We start from the raw sequence: 22,609 nt of genomic DNA, 5'->3' as shown, positions 1-22,609 counted from the left end.
CCTAGATGGGCAGGATGCGGGGTGGGGTGGGAGGGAGGTCCAAGAGGGTCATACGTATACATATAGCTGATTCACTTCATTGTACAGCAGAAACTAACACAACATTGTAAAGCAATTTTACTCCAATAAAAAAAAATGTCGTTCAACAAAAAATAATTTAAAAAAACTAGGTAGCCCTCCCTTCCTTCCCTCCTTCCCTCCCTCCCTTCCTTCTTTCCTTCCTCCCTCCCTTCCTTCCTTCCCTCTCCCTTCCTTCCTCCCTTCCTCCCTTCCTTCCTTCCTTCCTCCTTCCCTTCCTTCCTTCCCTCCCTTCCTCCCTTCCTTTCTTCCTTCCTTCCTTTCTTCCTCCCTTCCTTCCCTCCCTTCCTCCCTTCCTTTCTTCCTTTCTCCCTTCCTTCCCTCTCTCCCTCCCTTACTTGCTTCCTTCCTTCCTTTCTTCCTTCCTTCCTTCCTTCCCTCCCTTCCTCCCTCCCTTCCTCCCTTCCTTTCTCCCTTCCTGCCCTCCCTTCCTTCCTTCCTTTCTTCCTTTCTCCCTTCCTTCCCTCTCTCCCTCCCTTACTTGCTTCCTTCCTTCCTTTCTTCCTTCCTCCCTTCCTGCCCTCCCTTCCTTCCTTCCTTGCTTCCTTCCTTCTTTCCTTCCTTCCTCCCTTCCTCCCTCCCTTCCTTCCTTCCCTCCCTTCCTGCCCTCCCTTCCTTCCTTCCTTTCTTCCTTTCTTCCTTCCTTTCCTTCCTTCCCTCTTTTTCTTGATGGTTCAGTGGTGAAACCACTAGGTCGGACCAAGCAAAATCAGCTCCAATCTGCCTCTCAATCTGCATGCACCACTACTCCTTTTTATGCTCTGCTCCAGCTAAATGAAACCACTTGCTCTCTCCACCCTGTACTTTTGTTCACCCTGATGATTCTTCTGTCTAGCACATCCATGATTCACTCCCAGCATCCTATCCCACCATTCAGGGCCAATGTTTGAACCAGTTCCATCCACTCTTCAAGGCATAATATCTCAAGGGCTACCACCACCACCAAACAATATTTTCCTCCTCTCAACTTTCTCAGAACTTTCTCTGTATCTCTCTTGTGGCATATCACTTCCTCTGCTGTCTTTTTATTATTTGAATATATCTTATCATCTCAACTAGTCTGTAAATTCATTCAGAGCAGAAAGAGAAGAAGTTATATGTAATAAATCTTGTCATTCCCTAAAGTACAGAGAACAGTCCCTGTAACACATGACTTGAGATTTAATCAGAATCTGTTAATGATTTGTTGCGGGACAAAACGAAGAAAGGCCATTCTAGGCGATAAAAGCAAAGAAATGAAGAAGGAACTTAACACATTCACTCATTCATTCAACATGTACTGTGTTCCTACCCTGAGTCAGGCACAGTGAAAAAAAAAAAAGTACCATGATAGATGGAAATAGTGGAAGACAAAGATATGGTGGTGATGGAGATCATATGGCTATATGGTGATCACCAAAGACCAGACTGAAGAGTAGGGATTTCATATTAGAGATGATAAGAAGCCAGTATAATGGTTTATAATTAGTCATGATTTATTATATCATTAATAAATTACTATTTATAATTCATTATTTATTAAGTCTCTAAATACACATTATTTTATTCAACCATCACAATAATCTTGTGATATTTACAGATGAAGAAACACGTTTTAAAGAGATTAAGAAATTTGCCTAAGGTTAGTAAGGTTAATACTTGCTGCATTAATACTGGACAGGTCTGGGATTCAAACCTAGGGCAGTGTGGCTCAGAGCACTTAAACACTATGTTATATACCTACCAGGTTCTTAGGTAGAGGAAAGACTGGAACAAAGAGTGCAATTGTAGGGAAATTCCTATGACAGTGACTTATTGGATTAACTGAGTTTGGAAGGAACCAAGGAGACAAACTGAAGATACATCCAGCGACTCTCTACCTTCATTCTCTAAGCCAGGTTCTCAGATGTCTCCAGAAAATAACGCTAATCCACTTCTAATCCAAATCTGTTGCAGACGATGTGCAACATCAGAAATGTACAGGTGGCTATAAAGTCTTAATATAAATGCTTATTTTTTTCAGAAAAGGAACCTAATTAATTAGCATTGTTTATGTGAAAAGATCATTACCCTACCAGGTCGAGGGACATTCTCCAAGACAATTGATCATGACTGTTAAAAAATGTCACAGTATGGGTGAGCTTCCCTGGTGGCGCAGTGGTTGGGAGTCTGCCTGCCAATGCAGGGGACGTGGGTTCGAACCCTGGTCTGGGAAGATCCCACATGCCGTGGAGCAACTAAGCCCGTGAGCCACAACTACTGAGCCTGCACATCTGGAGCCTATACTCCGCAACGGGAGAGGCCGCAAGAGTGAGAGGCCCGCGCACCGCGATGAAGAGTGGCCCCTGCTCGCTGCAACTGGAGAAAGCTGTTGCACAGAAACGAAGACCCAACACAGCCAAAAATAAAATATAAAGTAAATAAATAAATTTATTAAAAAAAAAATGTCACAGTATGAAAGACAAAACAAAGGCCTGTGAACTCATTTAGATTAAAGAGATTCAAGAGGCAAGACAACTAAATGCAATGTGTGACCCTGGATTGATTGCTGGATTTTTCTGAAAGGGAGTATAAGGAACATTATCAGCACAACTGAGGAAATTTGATACTGACTGTATATTAGATAATAATATTGTATAAATGTTAAAACCATAGGTATAATAAAGGCATTGCAGTATGCAGGAAAGCATCCTAGTTTTTAAGAGATAATGCTGACATATCTAGGAATGCAGTGGCCCGGTGCTTGCAACTTATTTTTAAATGATTCTGCACACTGAACAAACACATGCATACACATATGTGAAGTGAAACAGAAAATAAAAGTAGCAATTCTAACAACTGATATACTTGCAAGGTATTCTATAGGTGTTCATTTTTTTCAACTTTGAATTTTTCAAAATAAAAAGTTTAAAAAAAGATGTCATCTTCCCAGAAAAGTAGGGCTCCATTTCCAGATCTATATGACTGTTAAAATATAAACAGACTGGGGCTTCCCTGGTGGCGCAGTGGTTGAGAGTCCGCCTGCTGATGCAGGGGACACGGGTTTGTGCCCCGGTCTGGGAAGATCCCACATGCCGCGGAGCGGCTGGGCCCGTGAGCCATGGCCGCTGAGCCTGCGTGTCAGGAGCCTGCGCATCCGGAGCCTGTGCTCCGCAATGGGAGCGGCCACAACAGTGAGAGGCCCATGTACTGCAAAAAATATATATATATATAAACAGACTAACACTAACAGAAGTATCTATTTGCTAAATTATCATCCACTTGGAAAGTTCTTGTAAACAGTATGGAAATATCCAACACCATCACTGGCTCTCATAAATCTTGAGGCAAATTTTATCCTTTAACATTTGTGTGAACTTTCAAAGCAGAAGTAAACCTCAGTTAAATTTTCAAACTGAAATAATTAGGTAACTAAACAGTGAATGTTCAAAGCACTCTAACAGTTTCCTGCATTAATAGAAGAGCTTTCAAATGCTTAGCTGTAAGAGTCCTGTGGCTTCTTACAAGGATTAAAGTTAAATTTTTCTTTTTTAGTAATCTCTGCAACAGTGGAGTGAGAGGGGTAATTTGTATAAAAATAATTAAGCAGAAAATCTTCAAGAATCTTCAAGAGAATCTTCAAAATCTTCAAGAATACAGTCTTTAGAAATTCATTTCTGTTATTTTCTCCCTACAGCACTCCTACACAAGAAAGGACTGAGGTGGTGCCAGGAATTTTTTACTACAAAACATTATGATGCCCGTGTGGCTTATACATCCAGGCAACATCTGGAACACCCAGTAAAGCGGACTACAATTAGTGAAGGGCCTGCTAAATATATGACACATTGAATAGTTAAATCATGATTTCTTTTAATGATGATAAACTCAATTTGCAGATAGGAAAGTATAATTTCAGGTCTTTATTACTTATATCCTCTGAAGAGTGGAAAGAGAAACAAAAAACCTATTTTTCCCCCACACTGGAATTCTCAAAATCATTATTGAATTTCTACTTCATTGTGTGACTTCAAAATATATCTGAAAGCTAGTTTTGCTCTATCACTGTAGATGAACTTATCATAATTTCTATAGATCTTCACATGGTAGAAACGTTTTTCAAAATGTTTAAATATATGATACTTTCTATGAAGTATCTGCTTAAATCTAGAGTGACCCAACAATTCTTCAAGATATAGTTTATAAAGTGCTAAATGAATGCTAGGTTTTTTGAGGGAGAAAATCACATCCCCTTTGAATTTGTGTTTCCTTTTAACCATATCTCCCAGCTATAGCCACTATGCTTCAAAACCTTTAGGTTTCAAAACCTAAACTTCACCAAGTATTAACTTAAAATCTATCATACACAGGTCATTGAACTAGGAAGACAGACCACAACTACATGGTCACACTTTTTCTAATTTTTCACAGAAAATGTTCCTTGGTCCCCTAGAAATGGTATGTTATCCAAGAAAGCTTAGTCATAAATTGCCTTGCAAAAAACTGTCCTAATACAAGTACTGTTTCAAGAGAAATAACTCTATATGGCAAAAAGTTCTCCAAACCATAGTACAAATGGTCCACTTTTTTGAATGACTATTCAAGGTGGTAATATTGCTCTGCTTCAAAATCACAGAAATCTTATTTTATCTAGATGTCTCCTTCCTTCTCCTGTCATCATTGGTGCTGTCCACAACATATTTGGCACCTAATAGGATGCACTTCTGGGCCGGTTTGAAGTTACATGTGACCATGTGACTTACTTTGGCCAATGAAATGTAAGCATAAGTTCCTGGCAGATACTTTATGGAGCCAGTGCAAAATAATAAGGAGTGTCTGGCTCTCTTTCCCTTTGCCACAGTGAGCAGCAACTTCCAGCTGGAGCAGCTTCATCAGACTGAGTCCTGAAGAGAGCACACTGGAGAACATAACCCTCAGATTACCCACTATGGGCATCCACAAGAAATACACCCTATAGTTTTAAGCTACTGAGGTTTGGGGGTTGTATATCAGTTACTACAGCATAACCAGGCCTACCCTGACTAGTCAACCTCCCATAGTTTATTAAAGATGGCTGTGTTAAGCTCCTGAAGTTTGCAAAGGATAGAGAGAGATGTTCTGGTGTTTATTATACTAGTATGTATAGAAAGAAGTAAGGAGTTAGAGAAGACAGTCCAAGTAGCAGCAAACCAAGCCTTAAATATACAGTATACAAGGCAGCACTTTGTTTCACCTGTTGAATCATAGTCAAGTGCTTTCAGTTTATAGAGACTCAATTATCCCACATCTCTCTTCTTCTACTAGCCTACAACTGTCGACTTATAAGGTTTCTGTATCAATGACAGTGGGTCTACCACTGCCACAGAATTTAGGGAAATTCTCAATTGCCTGGTTCAGTTCCATCATAGTGTGCTGCCATCCACATGCAAGAAGTACAAGCTCCCACCTTCTGAAGGCCTAACAAGTGTCCAAGATCCTTGAACCTTAATTTGACCTCAAACCACAGGCCAGCGAGGCACCTACACTCAATGCCAGCTTGGCTGGAGTCTTCTACTTTACAATATGTTCCCTGTGACCTTCCTTTTCCTTCTCAATTGAAGAAAACCACTCCCTACCGTCCCCCTATCCTCTCAGCCACCCTCCTGCACCCTTTCCTCTCTTCTCCCCTTCTTTAGACTTAGTTATTCTTTTCAGAGTAGAAAAAAAAAAAAGATTTTTGTGCAAGCATTGGAAACTTCGGTCTCAAACTTGGTGAGCAGTTTCTTAAATCTTTATTTCTGTTTCTGGTGTGGGGTAGGGTACCTTAAAGATACAAGGAAGCAGGGCTAGAAAGCAAACAATGAATATGTTGAGATGTAATGCTTCTTATTTGCATTTGAATTCTCCAAGAATAAGAATCTGATTACGCCTCCACCTGCCAATCAGTAAATATACGGGCACTCCATATGCCATGATTAGCCTGTGAAGGTTTGACTCCAGGTCAGATATTGATCCTTGGGCTTATCATTGAAGCTGGAGCGTCAGGATCACCTGGAACGTACGAGAGCATTCTATGCTTAAAAGCATGGCTATAGCCGCCATTGCCAAAAAGGCAGATTTCCTCAGAAAATGTCTGTAGATAAGCTAATCAGCTGACAACTGCTGTCATGTGAAACCTCATTTTAAAAACACAGTTATTTTACCTCCATGTATAATTCAAATTTTCATTTCATTGACTTGAAAATCTATTGCCCTTTGCTTGGTAGAGATTCCTCACCTCATGTAATGTGTGGGGAATTTGCAGTGTTTGTCAAAGTGGTCAGAGTGAACTCTTTATACTCTACGAAGTGCCAGAAAAGAGGGTGACAAAATCTGCAAGCAAATAGAAGAAGAAGGAAAATTTAAAGTAATACAATGCATAAGCCTGACAGGTATGCAAGTCCTTTACAGCTTACAAAGAACTTTTGTGTAACTTACAAAAAATACTGGGCTTATGATTAGGGATTTTATGAGTTTCCTTTTCTCTATAAAGTTGAATAATAACAGGACCTAGATGTTATAGTTGGTGTGAAGGTTAAATAAAATAAGGATGTGAAAATTTTTCATGAACTTCATGGTATTATACTATATATAAAGTAATATAACTTTATAAAATTATCCATTTCAATTATTGTTCAGATCAATTATCACTGATTAAGAATTTTTTATGTTCCAGACAATATGCTATGTGCTACGAATACAAAGATAAATAACACATTGCTCTTACCTTCAAAGAGCTTACAGTTTCTTGGATAAGAGAAACATGGGGAAAATAATTTAACTAAAATATGGAAATTTGTGATAAATGTATGCATAGACTCTGAGGGTGCAGAGCTGAAGCCACTAGTCCAATCTTGAGGCACAAGAAAACATCCTGGAGGAAGCAGTGTCTTGAAGCTTAAGGGACAATCTGGAAGAATTGAGTTGAAAAATTCCTAGTTTTTAATTTACCACATTATACAGAAATTGCCCTACTAAGTGTAAGCTATTCGTACATTGTTAGCTCCCCTATTGGACTGATAATATCTTTAGGAAGGGACCATGTCTCATTTATCTTTTTGTGTCCCCTGATTCTACTTGAATGTTGTAAGGAATTGGATTCAAGTACTCTGAATATAAATGAAGGTACAGACAACTACGCATATAATCACAAAGATTTTATTATCACCATAATGTTATAGAATTATGAAATTTTAGAGCTGGAACTAGAATTGATCTTGAGGGCATTTAATCCACCATGCAGAGAGCTCTCTCACCTGCCCACTTGTATCTCTTACAAGCGTCCTACATTAATAAATCTATTTCTTGCCTATCACTTTGCCTCTCGCTGAATTCCTTCTGCACTGAGACGCAAAGAACCTGAGCCTCAGTAAGTCCGGACACCAGTTCAGCCAGTGAGGAGGAGTGGACATCCATCCCATCCCCTGCCCTCCTTCCTTTTCTGCTCCTCGGTCAGAATGCTTCATCTGCTACCAACTCTAAGTCCAAACATGGGAGACCCATTCCCACCTCCATTCTTGCCAATCTTGAGATTGGTTCAAGATGGCGGAATAGAAGGACGCCCACTCACTCCCTTTTGCGAGAGCACCGGAATCACAGCTAACTGCTGAACAATCATTGACAGGAAGACACTGGAACTCACCAAAAAAGATACCCCACATTCAAAGACAAAGGAGAAGCTGCCATGAGGAGGTAGGAGGGGCACAATCACAATGAAATAAAATCCCATAACCACTGGGTGGATGACTCAAAACCTGGAGAACAATTATACCACAGAAGTCTACCCACTGGAGTGAAGGTTCTGAGCCCCACATCAGGCTTCCCAACCTGGGGGTCCAGAAACGGGAGGAGGAATTCCCAGAGAATCAGACTTTGAAGGCTAGTGGGATTTGATTGCAGGACTTCAACAGGACTGGGGAAAACAGAGGCTCCACTCTTGGAGGGTCCACACAAAGTAGTGTGTGCATCAGGACCTAGGGAAAGAAGCCAATGACTCCATAGGAAACTGAACAGGCCTACCTGCTAGTGTTGGAGGGGCTCCTGCAGAGGCAGGGGGTGGCTGTGGCTCACCGCAGGGACAAGGACACCGGCAGCAGAAGTTCTAGGAAGTACTCCTTGGCATGAGCCCTCTCAGAATCTGCCATTAGCCACACCAAAGAGCCGGTACCCTGCAGAACTGTGTCACCTCAGGCCAAACAACCAACAGGGAGGGACCTCAGCCCCTCCCATCAGCATACAAGCGGATTAAAGCTTTACTGAGCTCTGCCTACCAGAGCAACACTGAGCTCTACCCACCACCACTCCCTCCCATCAGGAAGTTTGCACAAGTCTCTTAGATAGCCTCATCCACCAGAGGGCAGAGAGCAGAAGCAAGAAGAACTACAATCCTGCAGTCTGTGGAACAAAAACCACATTCACAGAAAGACAGACAAAATGAAAAGGCAGAGGGATATGTACCAGTTGAAGGAATAAGATAAAACCTAGGAAAACAACTAAATGAAGTGGAGAAAAACAACTAAATAAAGTGGAGATAGGCAACCAGAAAAAGAATTCAGAATAATGATAGGGAAGATGATCCAGGACCTTGGAGAAAGAATGGAGGCAAAGATCAAGAAGATGCAAGAAATGTTTAACAAAGACCTGGAAGAATTAAAGAACAAACAAACAGAGATGAATAATACAATAACTGAAATGAAAAATACACTAGAAGGAATCAATAGCAGAATAACTGAGACAGAAGAACGGATAAGTGACCTGGAAGACAGAATGGTGGAATTCACTGCTGCGGAACAGAATAAAGAAAAAAGAATGAAAAGAAATGAAGACAGCCTAAGAGACCTCTGGGACAACATTAAACACACCAATATTCGCATTATACAGGTCCCAGAAGGAGAAAAGAGAGAAAAAGGATCCGAGAAAATATTTGAAGAGTTTATAGTCGAAAACTTCCCTACCATGGGAAAGGAAATAGCCACCCAAGTCCAGGAAGCACAGAGAGTTCCAGGCAGGATAAACCCAAGGAGAAACATGGCGAGACACATAGTAATCAGACTGACAAAAATTAAAGACAAAGAATAATTATTAAAAGCAACAAGGGAAAAACAACAAATAACATACAAGGGAACTCCCATAAGGTTAACAGCTGATTTCTCACCAGCAACTCTACAAGCCAGAAGGGAGTGGCACAATATATTTAAAGTGAGGAAAGGGGGCTTCCCTGGTGGCGCAGTGGTTGAGAGTCCACCTGCCGATGCAGGGGACATGGGTTCGTGCCCCGGTCCAGGAAGATCCCACATGCCGCGGATCAGCTGGGGGCCCGTGAGCCATGGCTGCTGCCTGTGCGTCCAGAGCCTGTGCTCCGCAATGGGAGAGGCCACAACAGTGAGAGGCCCGCATACCGCAAAAAAAATAAAATGAAAAATAAAAAAAGTAAAGTGAGGAAAGGGAAGAACCTACAACCAAGATTACTCTACCTGGCAAGGATCTCATTCAGATTCAATGGAGAAATCAAAAGCTTTACACAAGAGAGGAAAAGGACCTACAAAAACAATCAAGAAAATGGTAAGACGAACATACATATCAATAATTACCTTAAATGTAAATGGATTAAATGCTCCCGCCAGAAGACACAGGCTCGCTGAATAGATACAAAAACAAGACCCATATATATGCTATCTATAAGAGACCCACTTCAGACCCAGGGACACATACAGACTGAAGGTGAGATCATGGAAAAAGATATTCCATGCAAATGGAAATCAAAAGAAAGCTGAGTGGCAATACTCATTTCAGATAAAGTAGACTTTAAAATAAAGAATGTTACAAGAGACAAGGAAGGACACTACATAATTATCAAGGGATCAATCCAAAAAGAAGATATAACAATTATAAATATATACACACGCAACATAGGGGCACCTCAACACATAAGGCAACTGCTAACAGCTATAAAACAGGAAATCAAGTAAGACAATAATAGTGGGGGACTTTAACAACTCACTTACACCAATGGACAGATCATCTAGACAGAAAATTAATAAGGAAACACTAGCTTTAAATGACACAATAAACTAGATCAATTTAATTGATATTTATAGGGCATTACATCCGAAAACAGCAGAATACTCTTTCTTCTCAAGTGTACATGGAACATTCTCCAGGACAGATCACATCTTGGGCCACAAACCAAGCCTCAGTAAATTTAAGAAAATTGAAATCATATCAAGCATATTTTCTGACCACAATGCTTTGAGATTAGAAATCAATTACAGGGAAAAATACATAAAAAACACAAACACATGGAGGTTAAACAATATGTTACTAAATAACCAAGAGATCACTGAAGAAATCAAAGAGGAAATCAAAAAATATCGAGAGACAAATGACAATGAAAACACAATGATCCAAAACCTATGGATGCAGCATAAGCAGTTCTAAGCGGGAAGTTTACAGCTATACAATCCTACCTCAAGAAACAAGAAAAATCTCAAATAATCTAACCTTACACCTAAAGGAACTAGAGAAAGAAGAACAAACAAAACCCAAAGTTACGAGAAGGAAAGAAATCATAAAGATCTATTTCATAAATGAAATAGAAACAAAGAAAACAATAGCAAAGATCAATAAAACTAAAAGCTGGTTCTTTGAGAAGATAACCAAAACTGATAAACCTTTAGCCAGACTCATCAAGAAAAAGAGGGATGGGGCTCAAATCAATAAAATAAGAAATGAAAAAGGAGAAGTTACAATGGACACTGCAGAAATGCAAAGCATCATAAGAGACTACTACAAACAACTCTGTGCCAATAAAATGGACAAACTGGAAGAAATGGACACATTCTTAGAAAAGTATAACCTTCTAAGACTGAACCAGGAAGAAATAGAAAATATGAACAGACCAATCACAAGCAATGAAATTGAAACTGTGATTAAAAATCTTCCAGCAAACAAAAGCCCAGGATCAGATGGCTTCACAGGTGAACTCTATCAAACATTTAGAGAAGAGCTAACACCTATCCTTCTCAAACTCTTCCAAAAAATTGCAGAGGAAGGAACACACCCAAACTCATTCTATGAGGCCACCATCACCCTGATAGCAGAATCAGACAGAGATACTACCAAAAAAAAAGAAAATTACAGACCAATATCACTGATGAATATAGATGCAAAAATCCTCAGCAAAATACTAGCAAACAAAATCCAACAACACATTAAAAGGATCATACACCATGATAAAGTGGGGTTTATTCCAGGGATGCAAGGATTCTTCAATATATGCAAATAAATCAATGTGATACACCATATTAACAAATTGAAGGATAAAATCCATATGATCATCTCAATAGATGCAGAAAATGATTTTGACAAAATTCAACACCCATTTATGATAACTCTCCAGAAAGTGGGCACAGAGGAAACTTACCTCAACATAATAAAGGCCATGTGTGACAAACCCACAGCAAACATCATTCTCAATGGTGAAAAACTGAAAGCATTTCTTCTAAGATCAGAAACAAGACAAGGATGTCCACTCTCACCACTATTATTCAACATAGTTTTGGAAGTCCTAGCCATGGCAATCAGAGAACAAAAAGAAATAAAAGGAATACAAATTGAAAAAGAAGTAAAACTGTCACTGTTTGCAGATGACATGATACTATACATAGAGAATCCTAAAGATGCCACCAGAAAACTACTAGAGCTAATCAATGAATCTGGTAAAGTTGCAGGATACAAAATTAATGCACAGAAATCTCTTGCATTCCTATACACTAACAACGAAAGATCAGAAAGAGAAATTAAGGAAACAATCCCATTTACCACTGCAACAAAAAGAATAAAGTACCTAGGAATAAACCTACCTAAGGAGGTAAAAGACCTGTACTCTGAAAACTATAAGACACTGATGAAAGAAAGCAAAGATGAGGACAGGACAGGAATAAAGACGCAGATGTAGAGAATGGACTTGAGGGAGGGGGAAGGGTAAGCTGGGACGAAGTGAGAGAGTGGCATGGACATATATACACTACCAAATGTAAAATAGATAGCTAGTGGGAAGCAGCCGCATAGCACAGGGAGATCAGCTTGATGCTTTGTGACCACCTAGAGGGGTGGGATAGGGAGGGTGGTAGGGAGACACAAGAGGGAGGGGATATGGGGATATATGTTTACGTATAGCTGATTCACTTTGTTATACAGCAGAAACTGACACAACAATGTAAAGCAATTATACTCCAATAAAGATGGTTAAAAAAAAAAAAGGCACATGCACCCCATTGTTCATTGCAGCACTATTTATAATAGCCATGTCATGGAAGCAACCTAAATGCCCATCAACAGACGAATAGATAAAGAAGACATGGTACATATATACAATGGAATATTACTCTGCCATAAAAAGGAACGAAATTGGGTCATTTGTAGAGAAGTGAATGGAGCTAGAGCCTGTCATACAGAGAGACGTTAAGTCAGAAAGAGAAAAACAAATATTGTCTATTAATGCATATATGTGGAATCTAGAAAAATGGTAGAGATGAACCGGTTTGCAAGGCAGAAATAGAGACACAGATGTAGAGAACAAACATTATAGACACCAAGTGGGGAAAGTGGGGGGGGGCGGGGGGAGGGAGGGGGAAGGGCTGGTGGTGGTGGGATGAATTGGGAGGTTGGGATTGACATATATACACTAATATGTATAAAATAAGTAACTAATAAGAACCTGCTGTATATTAAAAAACCCAACATATCCATCATGCAAACATGATGTAGAAGTAACTGAGTTCCAGAACGGTCCACACATGTGATTATCTCAAGCTTAAATTCTTAATTTTTAAATTATTATATAGTTTGGCCACAGTTTTGTATATTTATCTAGATAGTTTATATAGAAACTTATATGCAAATATGTATTTATAAGCATATGTAAGATACACATACATATACACATTTGGATTTAGGGGATGAAGGCATCCCTGTTTTAGGATCCCCTAAATTATAAATATCTAAACATTTCAATTGTGGAGTGAGGAGAGAAATCCAGACCTTAAGCCTCTCAATTCCCACTGATAAAACAGTCTTTTGTTCTCAATTCAGAGAAGTTTTGTAGTCTAGAATACCTTATCTTATGTTACAAAGAAAGCTAGTAAATTACAAGTGCCTAGGTGAACATCAAGGAAAGCACTCTGACAGAATACTCTGAATAGGACTTAGCTATGCGGGTTTTCTGTAAACTTCTTTGTCACCACTGTAAGTTGCATTAAATGGGATACCAATAGATATCTGCATTGGGAGAGGTTAATGGCCTAGGTTTCAGACACCTAAATACTGCCCTCAATCAACCACCCCTCCCTGTCAGATTCCCAGAGAAAATGTAACCGTGAGGGCTCACTAGTCAATGGAACACTATTTCTAACAAGGGATTTAGACCCAAACTTCAACCTAGAACTCCAGTGTGACTGCCTGGAGGACTCCTGCCTGAGTAAAGGAGGGCTGAGAGGCCTCAAACTCAATAAAACCAAAACCCGACTTTGCCTTAATCCCCCCTCAAGCATTCATCTCAGCTCTTTCCACTTCAAAGCAAGAAAAGGTTGATCCAGAGGACTTTGACTGCCAGAAGAAGAGAGAACAGAACAGGAGCAGTAGCGAGCCAGAAAGGGAGGGGCTACTAACGCCTAGAGAAGAGCTGGCTTTGCCCACCCACCCCACCTAGCCCATGTGAGCTCCTCGGATTTACTTACCTAGGCATGTGAGACAAGGAGTCAGAGGTGTCAGAGGTGAGCCAAGGAAAGAAGGCCAGCCCAATAGAGGGGCAGCGCCCCAACCTTACACCAACTTTCCAGCACCATGGAAGAAAGGAGAACATCCCAGGAATGTGGGCCACATCCTCTTACTCTAGCCTCAAAGAAGCAAGACAGGCAGAAGGATCACATTCATTTATTCCTTCAACTCAGCACAATGAAGCCTGTGCCCATTAGCACAAGGAATAATAAAATTATCTCCAAAATGCCTGGCATTCTTCCCCAAAAGGAATTGAATGGTTATCGGGTAGGGTACCTATGAGCTTTTCTTGGCTTACAGCCAACATTTCTTAAGGGGCTCAACAGAAAAATTCTAAACAACCAACTTTGAAATGTTGAGCTTTTGTGGACATAAGCACACGGACAAAAGAATCATGTACATATACTCAAAATACTAAAACACTGAAATGTCAAATGGATAAATCAAGCAATTGATCTTTTCAATATTAAATCGTAACCAGAACATCTATTCATGTTTATACCCTTCCTCTGAGTATATTAAACTCAACTCTTCTACCCTTGATATATTAACATTTTCTTCTTGGTGGCTCTTCATATACTTCTTTTGTTGTTTGTTTGGTTTTTTTATATACTTTTTAATATACAAGGTGAATAGACTTTGTGTCGTTCTGTGCTTTTTTTGTTGTTGAAGTCTAGTTGATTTACAGTGTTGTGCCGATCTCTGCTATACAGCAAAGTGACTCAGTTATACACGTATAGGCATTCTTTTATACCTATAGTCTTTTCCATTCTGGTTTATCACAGGATGTTGAATATAGTTCCCTGTGCTATACAGTAGGACCTTGTTGTTTATCCACCCTGTATATATCGTTTACATCTGCTAATCCCACGTTCCCTTTCCTTCCCTCCCCCACCCCCCTTGTCCTTGGCAACCACAAGTCTGTTCTCAATGTCTGTGAGCCTGTTTCTGTTTTGTTCATAGATAGGTTCATTTGCGCCATATTTTAGATTCCACATATAAGTGATTATCATATGGTATTTGTCTTTCTCTTTCTGACTTACTTCACTTCGTATGATAATCTCTAGTTGCACCCATGTTGCTGCAAATGACATTATTTCATTCCTTTTTATGGTTGAGTAGTATTTCATTGTGTGTGTGTATATATACCACATCTTCTATATCCATTCATCTGTCAATGGACATTTAGGTCCATGACTTGGCTACTATGAATAGTGCTGCTACGAACATAGGGGTGCATGTATCTTTTTGAATTATAGTTTTGTCTGGGTATATGCCCAGGAGTGGGATTGCTGGATCATATGGTAATTCTATTTTTAGTTTTCTGAGGAACCTCCACACTGGTTTGCGCAGTGGCTGCACCAACTTACATTCCCCCCAGTAGTGTAGGAGGGTTCCCTGTCTCCACACCCTCTCAAGCACTTGTTATTTGTAGACTATTTAATGATGGCCATTCTGACTGGTGTGAGGTGGTACCTCATTGTAATTTTGATTTGCATTTCTCTAATAATTAGTGATGCTGAGCATTTTTTCATGTGCTTACTGGCCATCTGTATGCATTCTTTGGAGAAATGTCTATTAAGATCTTCTGTCCATTTTTCAATTGGGTTGTTTGTTTTTTTGTTGTTGAGTTGTATGAGCTGTTTGTATATTTTGGAGATTAAGCTCTTGTCTGTCGCATCATTTGCAAATATTTTCTCCCATTCTGTAGGTTGTCTGTTTTGTCCTTTTTAATGATTCCTTATATCTTTCTAAAAATCACACCAGAATACACACATTCATACAGAAAATTTATTTATAAAATAGCAACTTTAGTTATGATAATAATGGCAAAATTACCAAAATGTTCTTTAAACTTCTTTTTTTAGCCTTTTCTTCTTGATGGCTCTTCATATACTTTTTCATATACATCACTCATCCTAACTTCCCTGCCCTCCTACTTTGCCAAGTGTACTGCTAAACCATTAAAACACGTACGGTGGTTGCATTTGTATTACTTATTGTTACAATAACCCAGGGGGTCTCTCTGTGTGTTACACTTTGCCAGTCAGGGTAGAAGCAATGTGGTCAAAGTGTAGTGCTCTTCTCACCCTTCTAATGTAGTCCTTCCTGGTCTCTGTTGTCCAGAAGCGTGCTTCAGCCTCCTCCTCAGATTCTGGAATTTTCATAACTGTGTCTTGTCTATGGATAGTTGCTAGTTGGTCTTCTTGTGAGTGAGACTGAGGTCAGGAACAACATATGTCACCATCTTGATGACATCACCCCCTAATATTTTTAGGTTTAATATTTGGGTCTGTGATCTATTTGAGTTATTTTTATATATTATGCATGGGATGAAGCAAAGCTAGTATTTTTTTGCATGTGGATATCCAATTGTTCAAGCATAATTTACTGAAAAGACTATCTTTTCTCCACTTAAATGCCTTTGCATCTTTGTAGAATTCCACATTTTCTTCATTATTCCAGTTTTGTAAGTCTTGAAATTAGCTACTGTTTATCTTCTAACTTTGGTCTTCTATTTCAGAACTATTTTTGCTATACTAGGCCCTTTGCATTTCCATATGCATTTTAGAACTAAAAGTCAATTTCTGACTAAAAGCCTTCTGGGATTTTGATTGAGCTTGCATTGAATCTAAAAATCAATTTGAGTCAAATTTACATCTGCTGTCTCTGAACATGTGTATTTTTCCATTTACTGAGGTCTTTTTAAATTTCTCTCAGCAATGTTTTGCAGGTTTCAGCTTACAGATCTTTCACATGTTTTATCAGAATTGTCCCTGTGATGTGATTTATGTAAGAACTGTATATTTGGTCTTTTTTTCTTTTTTTAAAATTAATTAATTAATTAATTTATGGCTGTGTTGGGGCTTGGTTTCTGTGTGAGGGCTTTCTCTAGTTGTGGCAAGCGGGGGCCACTCTTCATCGCGGTGTGCGGGCCTCTCACTATCGCGGCCTCTGTTGTTGAGGAGCACAGGCTCCAGACGCGCAGGCTCAGTAATTGTGGCTCACAGGCCCAGTTGCTCTGCGGCATGTGGGATCTTCCCAGACCAGGGCTCGAACCCGTGTCCCCTGCATTGGCAGGAAGATTCTCAACCACTGCACCACCAGGGAAGCCCGTATATTTGGTCTTTGTCCTGGTTCCTAGCACCCTTGGTGCTAAACCCTTGGAGTTTTCTAAGTGGTAAGAGTGATAAAGTTATCTTGATATTCATAACAAACCCCTTTCAACCACACCTGAGTTTATGTTAATGAAGTGACTTCTCGAAAGCACTTAAGGATGGGAGCTGGTTACCAAGGGAATCAACCATGTGATTAGAGAATTAGACTTTCGGTCCCATCCCCCTGACCTCTAGGAATGGGAGAGGGGCTGGAGGTTGAATTGGTGACCAATGGCCAATAATTTAATCAATTATGGCTATGTAATGAAGCCTCCATAATGACCCCAAAAGATGGGGTTTGGACAGCTTCTGGGTTAGTGAACACGTGGAGATCTTGGGAGAGTGGTGCACTCAGAGAGGGCATGGAAGCTCCCTACCCTTTCTCCACACTTTGCCCTAGGCGTCTTTTCTGTCTGGCTATTCCTGAGTTAGTTATATCCTTTTATAATAAACTGGTGATCTAGTAAGTAAAATGTTTCTCTGAGTTTTGTGAGCTGCTCTAGCAAATTAATCAAACTCAAGGAAGGGGTAGAAGGAACTTCCTGTTTATAGCCAGTCAGTAAGAAGCACAGGTGACAACCTGGGCCTGCAACTGGCATCTACAGTTGGGTGGGGTGGGCAGTCTTGTAGGACAGTGCCCTTAACTCCTGAGATATGATGTGTTCTCTAGGTAGACAGGGGCAGAATTAAGTTGAATTGTAGGACATAAATGAACGGTATATGAGAATTGCTTTGTGGTGTGGGGTAATAGACTCATTTTAGTCTAAGTTTTTAATAATTTTAAATACTATTGTAAATGGTATTTTTTAAACTTCAATTTCTGATTATTTCATACCAGTATATAGAAATACAATTTTTTTTGCATATTGATCTTGTATTCTGAAACCTTGTTAAACTAATATATTAGATCTAATAGATTTTTGTACATTCAATTGAATTTTCTACTTAAAAGATCATGTCTTTTGTAAATAAAGACAATTTTACTTCTTTCTTTCCAATCTGGGTGCCTTTTATTTCTTCTTCTTGCCATACTGAAGAAGCTAGAATCTCCAGTATAATGTTGAAGAGAAGTGCTATGATTCACCGTCCTGCTTCTAAGTATTTACTCAATAAAAATTAAAGTATATATTCATATGAACATTTGTACACAAATGTTTTAGTAGCTTTATTTGTCATAGCTAAAAAGTGAAATAATACAAGTAGGCTATCAACAGATGAATGAAAATAATAAACTGTAGTAAGTCCATATGATGGAATATTATGCAGCAATATAAAAGAACAAACTATTTGCTACGTGGATGAATCTCAAAATAATTATGGTGAGTAAAAGAAGGCGTACAGAAGAGTACATACTGTATGGTTTCAGGTTATATAAAATTCTGGGAAATGAAAAAGTAAATTAAAGGAAAGCAGAACAGTGGTTATTTAGTCTTGGGGTTGAGAAAGAGTGGAGAGAAACTGGAAAAAGGGATTACAAATGGGCATGAGGGAACTTTGGGGGTGATGCATATTTTAATTATCTTGATTGTGGTTATGTTTCACAGGTGCATAAATATGTCAAAATTTATCATTTATATCATTTTATACACTTTAAATATGTGTAGTTTATTATATATAAATTATACCTGAATAAAGCTATTAAAAATAGCATTAAAAAAAGCACACCACAGGCAATGAATGAAGTCAGGTCCAGGATTATCTGGCTGGCAGTACATATAAAATGTTAAGTCTATCGTATGACCCCACTGCCGAAAACTCCCTAAATGTAGCCCAAACTATGAGACATCTGAAGAGCAATTTTAAGGCCTGCTTACATTAGGTGACTGAGTCCAAAGATGGATATATTGTCAATTGAAGTGAGAAATAAATATGGTGAAGAGGCAGTTCTCAGAGAAAAGTTCCTAATATTTCTATTGGATTTAACCTGGGAGTGAGAAATAAATTTAAGGTATCTAAAGCATGGGATACCAATAGCTATCATGATTATTTTAGGAATAATATGTCATTGGCATGCAGCATGCAGCATGGTTTGGGGATGGAATAAATGAGAGAAAAAACTGAATATAATTAGCATATAATTAGTACTAAGCAAATACTGCTGACTGCTTATATACTGGTAATAAGTGAAGGAAATTTCTGCTCTTTTTCCAGGAAAATGAAGAAAGCTTCTATTGGTGACCTCCCACTCTCAGTTACAAAGCCATGAGCCATGGTCTCTGACTTCATGGAAACTTCCTTGAACTCATTTGTGGAGATCATTCAGTCCAGCTAAGACCCTGGGATATTTGTTCAATTTCTCACACTTATAGCAACAGTCCTCTAATAGATTTTACCCGATGCTCACCCTGCCGTGCATGTTACAAGGCAATGGTTTTATGCAAATATGACTCAACTTCCATCGCTATCTCCATCCATTGCTTCATCCCAGAGTATCATCAGCTTATTAATTCAGTATCCCAGCTTGATCCTTCACCAGCCTTCATGATTTTTGAAATTTCCACAAGGTTTCTAGTTCATGAGATATTATTAATTTCTTTGCCTCAAATGAAAATGTTGTTCTGTGATCCAAAACCTGAATACCTAAGTTGCTTCTCATAAACCTAATCTCTAATGTTTCTATCAAGCTTCTAATATGTATATCTGAATTGCTGGATTTCCCTTGGAAAACTGTATTACAAGTAGCCTCAAAAAGCCAAAGGTCAGAATTCTATTTAAAAGCAAAATTCTACTACAATGTCCTTGGGAATTTTGAGATGCAATATCTTCCCTTGAGATAGAAGTAAGTATTGATAGTTAACTAAGACAGTAAGTATTTTGCATTTTTGTCCATGTATTCCTAATTGCTTGAATTCAGTAAGTTTGGGGCTCACCAAGTTAGTATTTTATAGTCAAGGCACGATGAATGATACAAAAGAAATCAATGTCATGTCATTCTACTAGTCAGGGCTCTTTCAGTTGCTAGAGATAAAACCCAAGCTCAGACCAAGTTGAACAAAACAGACTTTTCATTAGCTTACATAAATAAAAAGCTCACAGGTTTCTAGCTTCAAGTATAGTGGAATCCAGGTGCTCATATATGCTCATTCTTCCTATCTTGTACAGATCTTCTAGGCATGATGAATACCTGCAGCCCCAAAGACCCACATCCTGCTATCTTAGCAACTGCCACAGAAGGAAAGCAACTTTCCCAGTAGTTCTAGCAGACAGTTACCAGGGACAACTCTTTTTTTTTTTTTTTTTTTGCGGTACGCGGGCCTCTCACTGTTGTGGCCTCTCCCGTTGCGGAGCACAGGCTCCGGATGCATAGGCTCAGCGGCCATGGCTCACGGGCCCAGCCGCTCCGCGGCATGTGGGATCCTCCCGGACCGGGGCATGAACCCGTGTCCCCTGCATCGGCAGGCGGACTCTCAACCACTGTGCCACCAGGGAAGCCCCAGGGACAACTCTTCCTGAACTAAGCACTATGGCCAGGGGACTGGGGTGCTCAAATTAGGCCAGGGGCATGGGTCCTCTTTTGCATCTGAAAGAGGGAGTCACCCATGCTCAAATCATATGGCATGGGTTCTCCTCAGCAATGGAGGGGATTTGTAAACAGATATGATGAACAGATCTTTTCTACAGTTTTCAAGAAGATAATATCCTCAAAGACATATCTACAAGGCACTGTAAAATACAAAATCAAATATAATCAAATATAATCAAGTGCACATGTAGAAGGCAAACCATACTTGTGCCATAGATTGTCAGACATCTCTCTTGCAGAGAGTCATCAAGAAGAACTTTCAGAGGCAGTGACTTTGCAATATTCTTGCATCCTTCTTTGATATTCGTACTATATATACTGCCAAATCAAACTTCCTAAAGCACTGCTAAAGAGCCTTTGGTAGCTCCTCAATATTTACATAATAAGGCACAGGCATCTCAGTCTGAAGATAATCTATGCAAATTCAATCAATAATACACATAGCTTCTGACCTTGAATGAAATATCTAGTCTCTTTAAGCCTCAGTTTACTCATTTTACATAATGCCTACTTCAATGGATGTTGGAGAATTGCATGAGCCTATCACAGTATCTGGCTCACAATAGACTCAACAAGTAGAGGAGATATTGTCATTAATATTATTGCTCATATTCCTCCACAGGAACAGCCTTCTTCCTATTGTTCTCTTATCAGATCTTCCCACTACTTTCCTCATGCAGTGTAAGCTTGAAAAAGACAGAAACCCTGGCTTAGAACTACACCTGTAACATAGTAAGTGTTCAGTACACATTTGTTGAATGAATGAATGAATGAATGTCCTACCTTGTCTCCCACCTCGAATAGTGAACTCTTTGAGGAGATGATCCCTGCTCAATTCATTTTTATATTACCCCAAGTTCCTAGTTCAGAGCCTGGAACAAATAAATATTTGTCAAATGAATGACTGAATGGATAAAAACCAAACAATTGCCTCAGTTCTTCATTTTTCCCTTCTCAAACATTAATATAGTCAATGAACATTTTTAACTGCAATCATAATCATCATTCTTAGCATTTTAAGCTTCATATTCAGAGGGAAAATAATGCTACAAATACTATGCCTTTGTGTTCAATCAAACAGACATACAAACTAAAGTTAAAAGCATAAGGACTGACATTTATGTTGTTCAATGACATTAAAAATGTAAAGATTGCTCAGTGATTTAGAGTGCTTTTTCTTAAACCTGTTTGCTTTTCAATCCCAGATAATGAATAGTAAATAGCATGTATTTAATAAAACATTTCTGAAGTCAGAGCCTACTATTGAATGAATGATCAGTAAAATGTGCCTTTCAAGATACATGCAGGACTAATATAATCAGCTTTTTAATGAATCCCTAGACGGCAGCAGAAAGTTTTATAAATTCCAAATAGTGAGATTTTTATGAAAGTTATTAGCACACTGTTCACCAAAGAACTTTACGTCATTTCCTGGGATTTTTAACTGTTTTAACGAGGCAACAGTTACAAAAAGATTTAAAGCCTAAACTTTATTGGTGATATAATAGAACAAAGACCCATTTAGCCATGTCTTAAGTCATTCCCCAAGCATTTGCATATTGCATAAGCATGATAAAATAACGAAGAGATGACTTGTTTTTTCCAAATTCTAATGGGACTGTGTGCTTGAACATGATTTGAACCCATGTTAGTGAATTTTCTAATGGAAAAATATGACCTCCTATCTTTAAAATTAAATGACCCTTTGGAGACTTTGCTAACATTAAATGACCCATTCAAAACATCCTGATGTATTAATATATGAATCAAAAACATCTGTATCATGTTTGGCTTAAAATATACATTGATTTGAAAATAAAATGGAAAGTTTTGCAAAAATGTGTGCTTTATTTCTAAGACTGTAAACCATTAAACATATTTTTGATACTATTCTAAAATTTAATTCATTTGTTTAAAATAATGCTCAGAGAAGTCTATCTTTCTTCCTGATATGGTACTACATAGAACCTTCCAGCAGAGGGTTTTGACCTGAGATCAGTTGACTTGGAGTTGGTCTATTGATAGGCTTCAGGAAGTCCTTGAAACCCCTGAAATTGTGTTCAAAATTCCGTGTATATATGTAGACGTGTCTTTATTT

The 22,609-nt window shown here is 38.9% G+C and overlaps 1 protein-coding gene across 1 annotated transcript in view; it reads right to left on the bottom strand.

Moving 5' to 3' along the window:
* The window catches only part of NELL2 (neural EGFL like 2), a 492,411-nt gene extending 471,079 nt beyond the window's left edge, over positions 1–21,332 (bottom strand). The window contains exon 1 of the mRNA XM_060165069.1: positions 21,295–21,332. The gene's annotated coding sequence lies outside the window, so the exon portion shown is untranslated. The remainder of the gene's footprint in view (positions 1–21,294) is intronic.
* Between the last annotated feature and the right edge of the window lie 1,277 nt (positions 21,333–22,609).

The sequence above is a fragment of the Lagenorhynchus albirostris genome, chromosome 11, assembly GCF_949774975.1.
Source record: "Lagenorhynchus albirostris chromosome 11, mLagAlb1.1, whole genome shotgun sequence".
Lineage (NCBI taxonomy): Eukaryota > Metazoa > Chordata > Mammalia > Artiodactyla > Delphinidae > Lagenorhynchus > Lagenorhynchus albirostris.
This window is presented reverse-complemented; position numbering and strand designations above follow the sequence as displayed.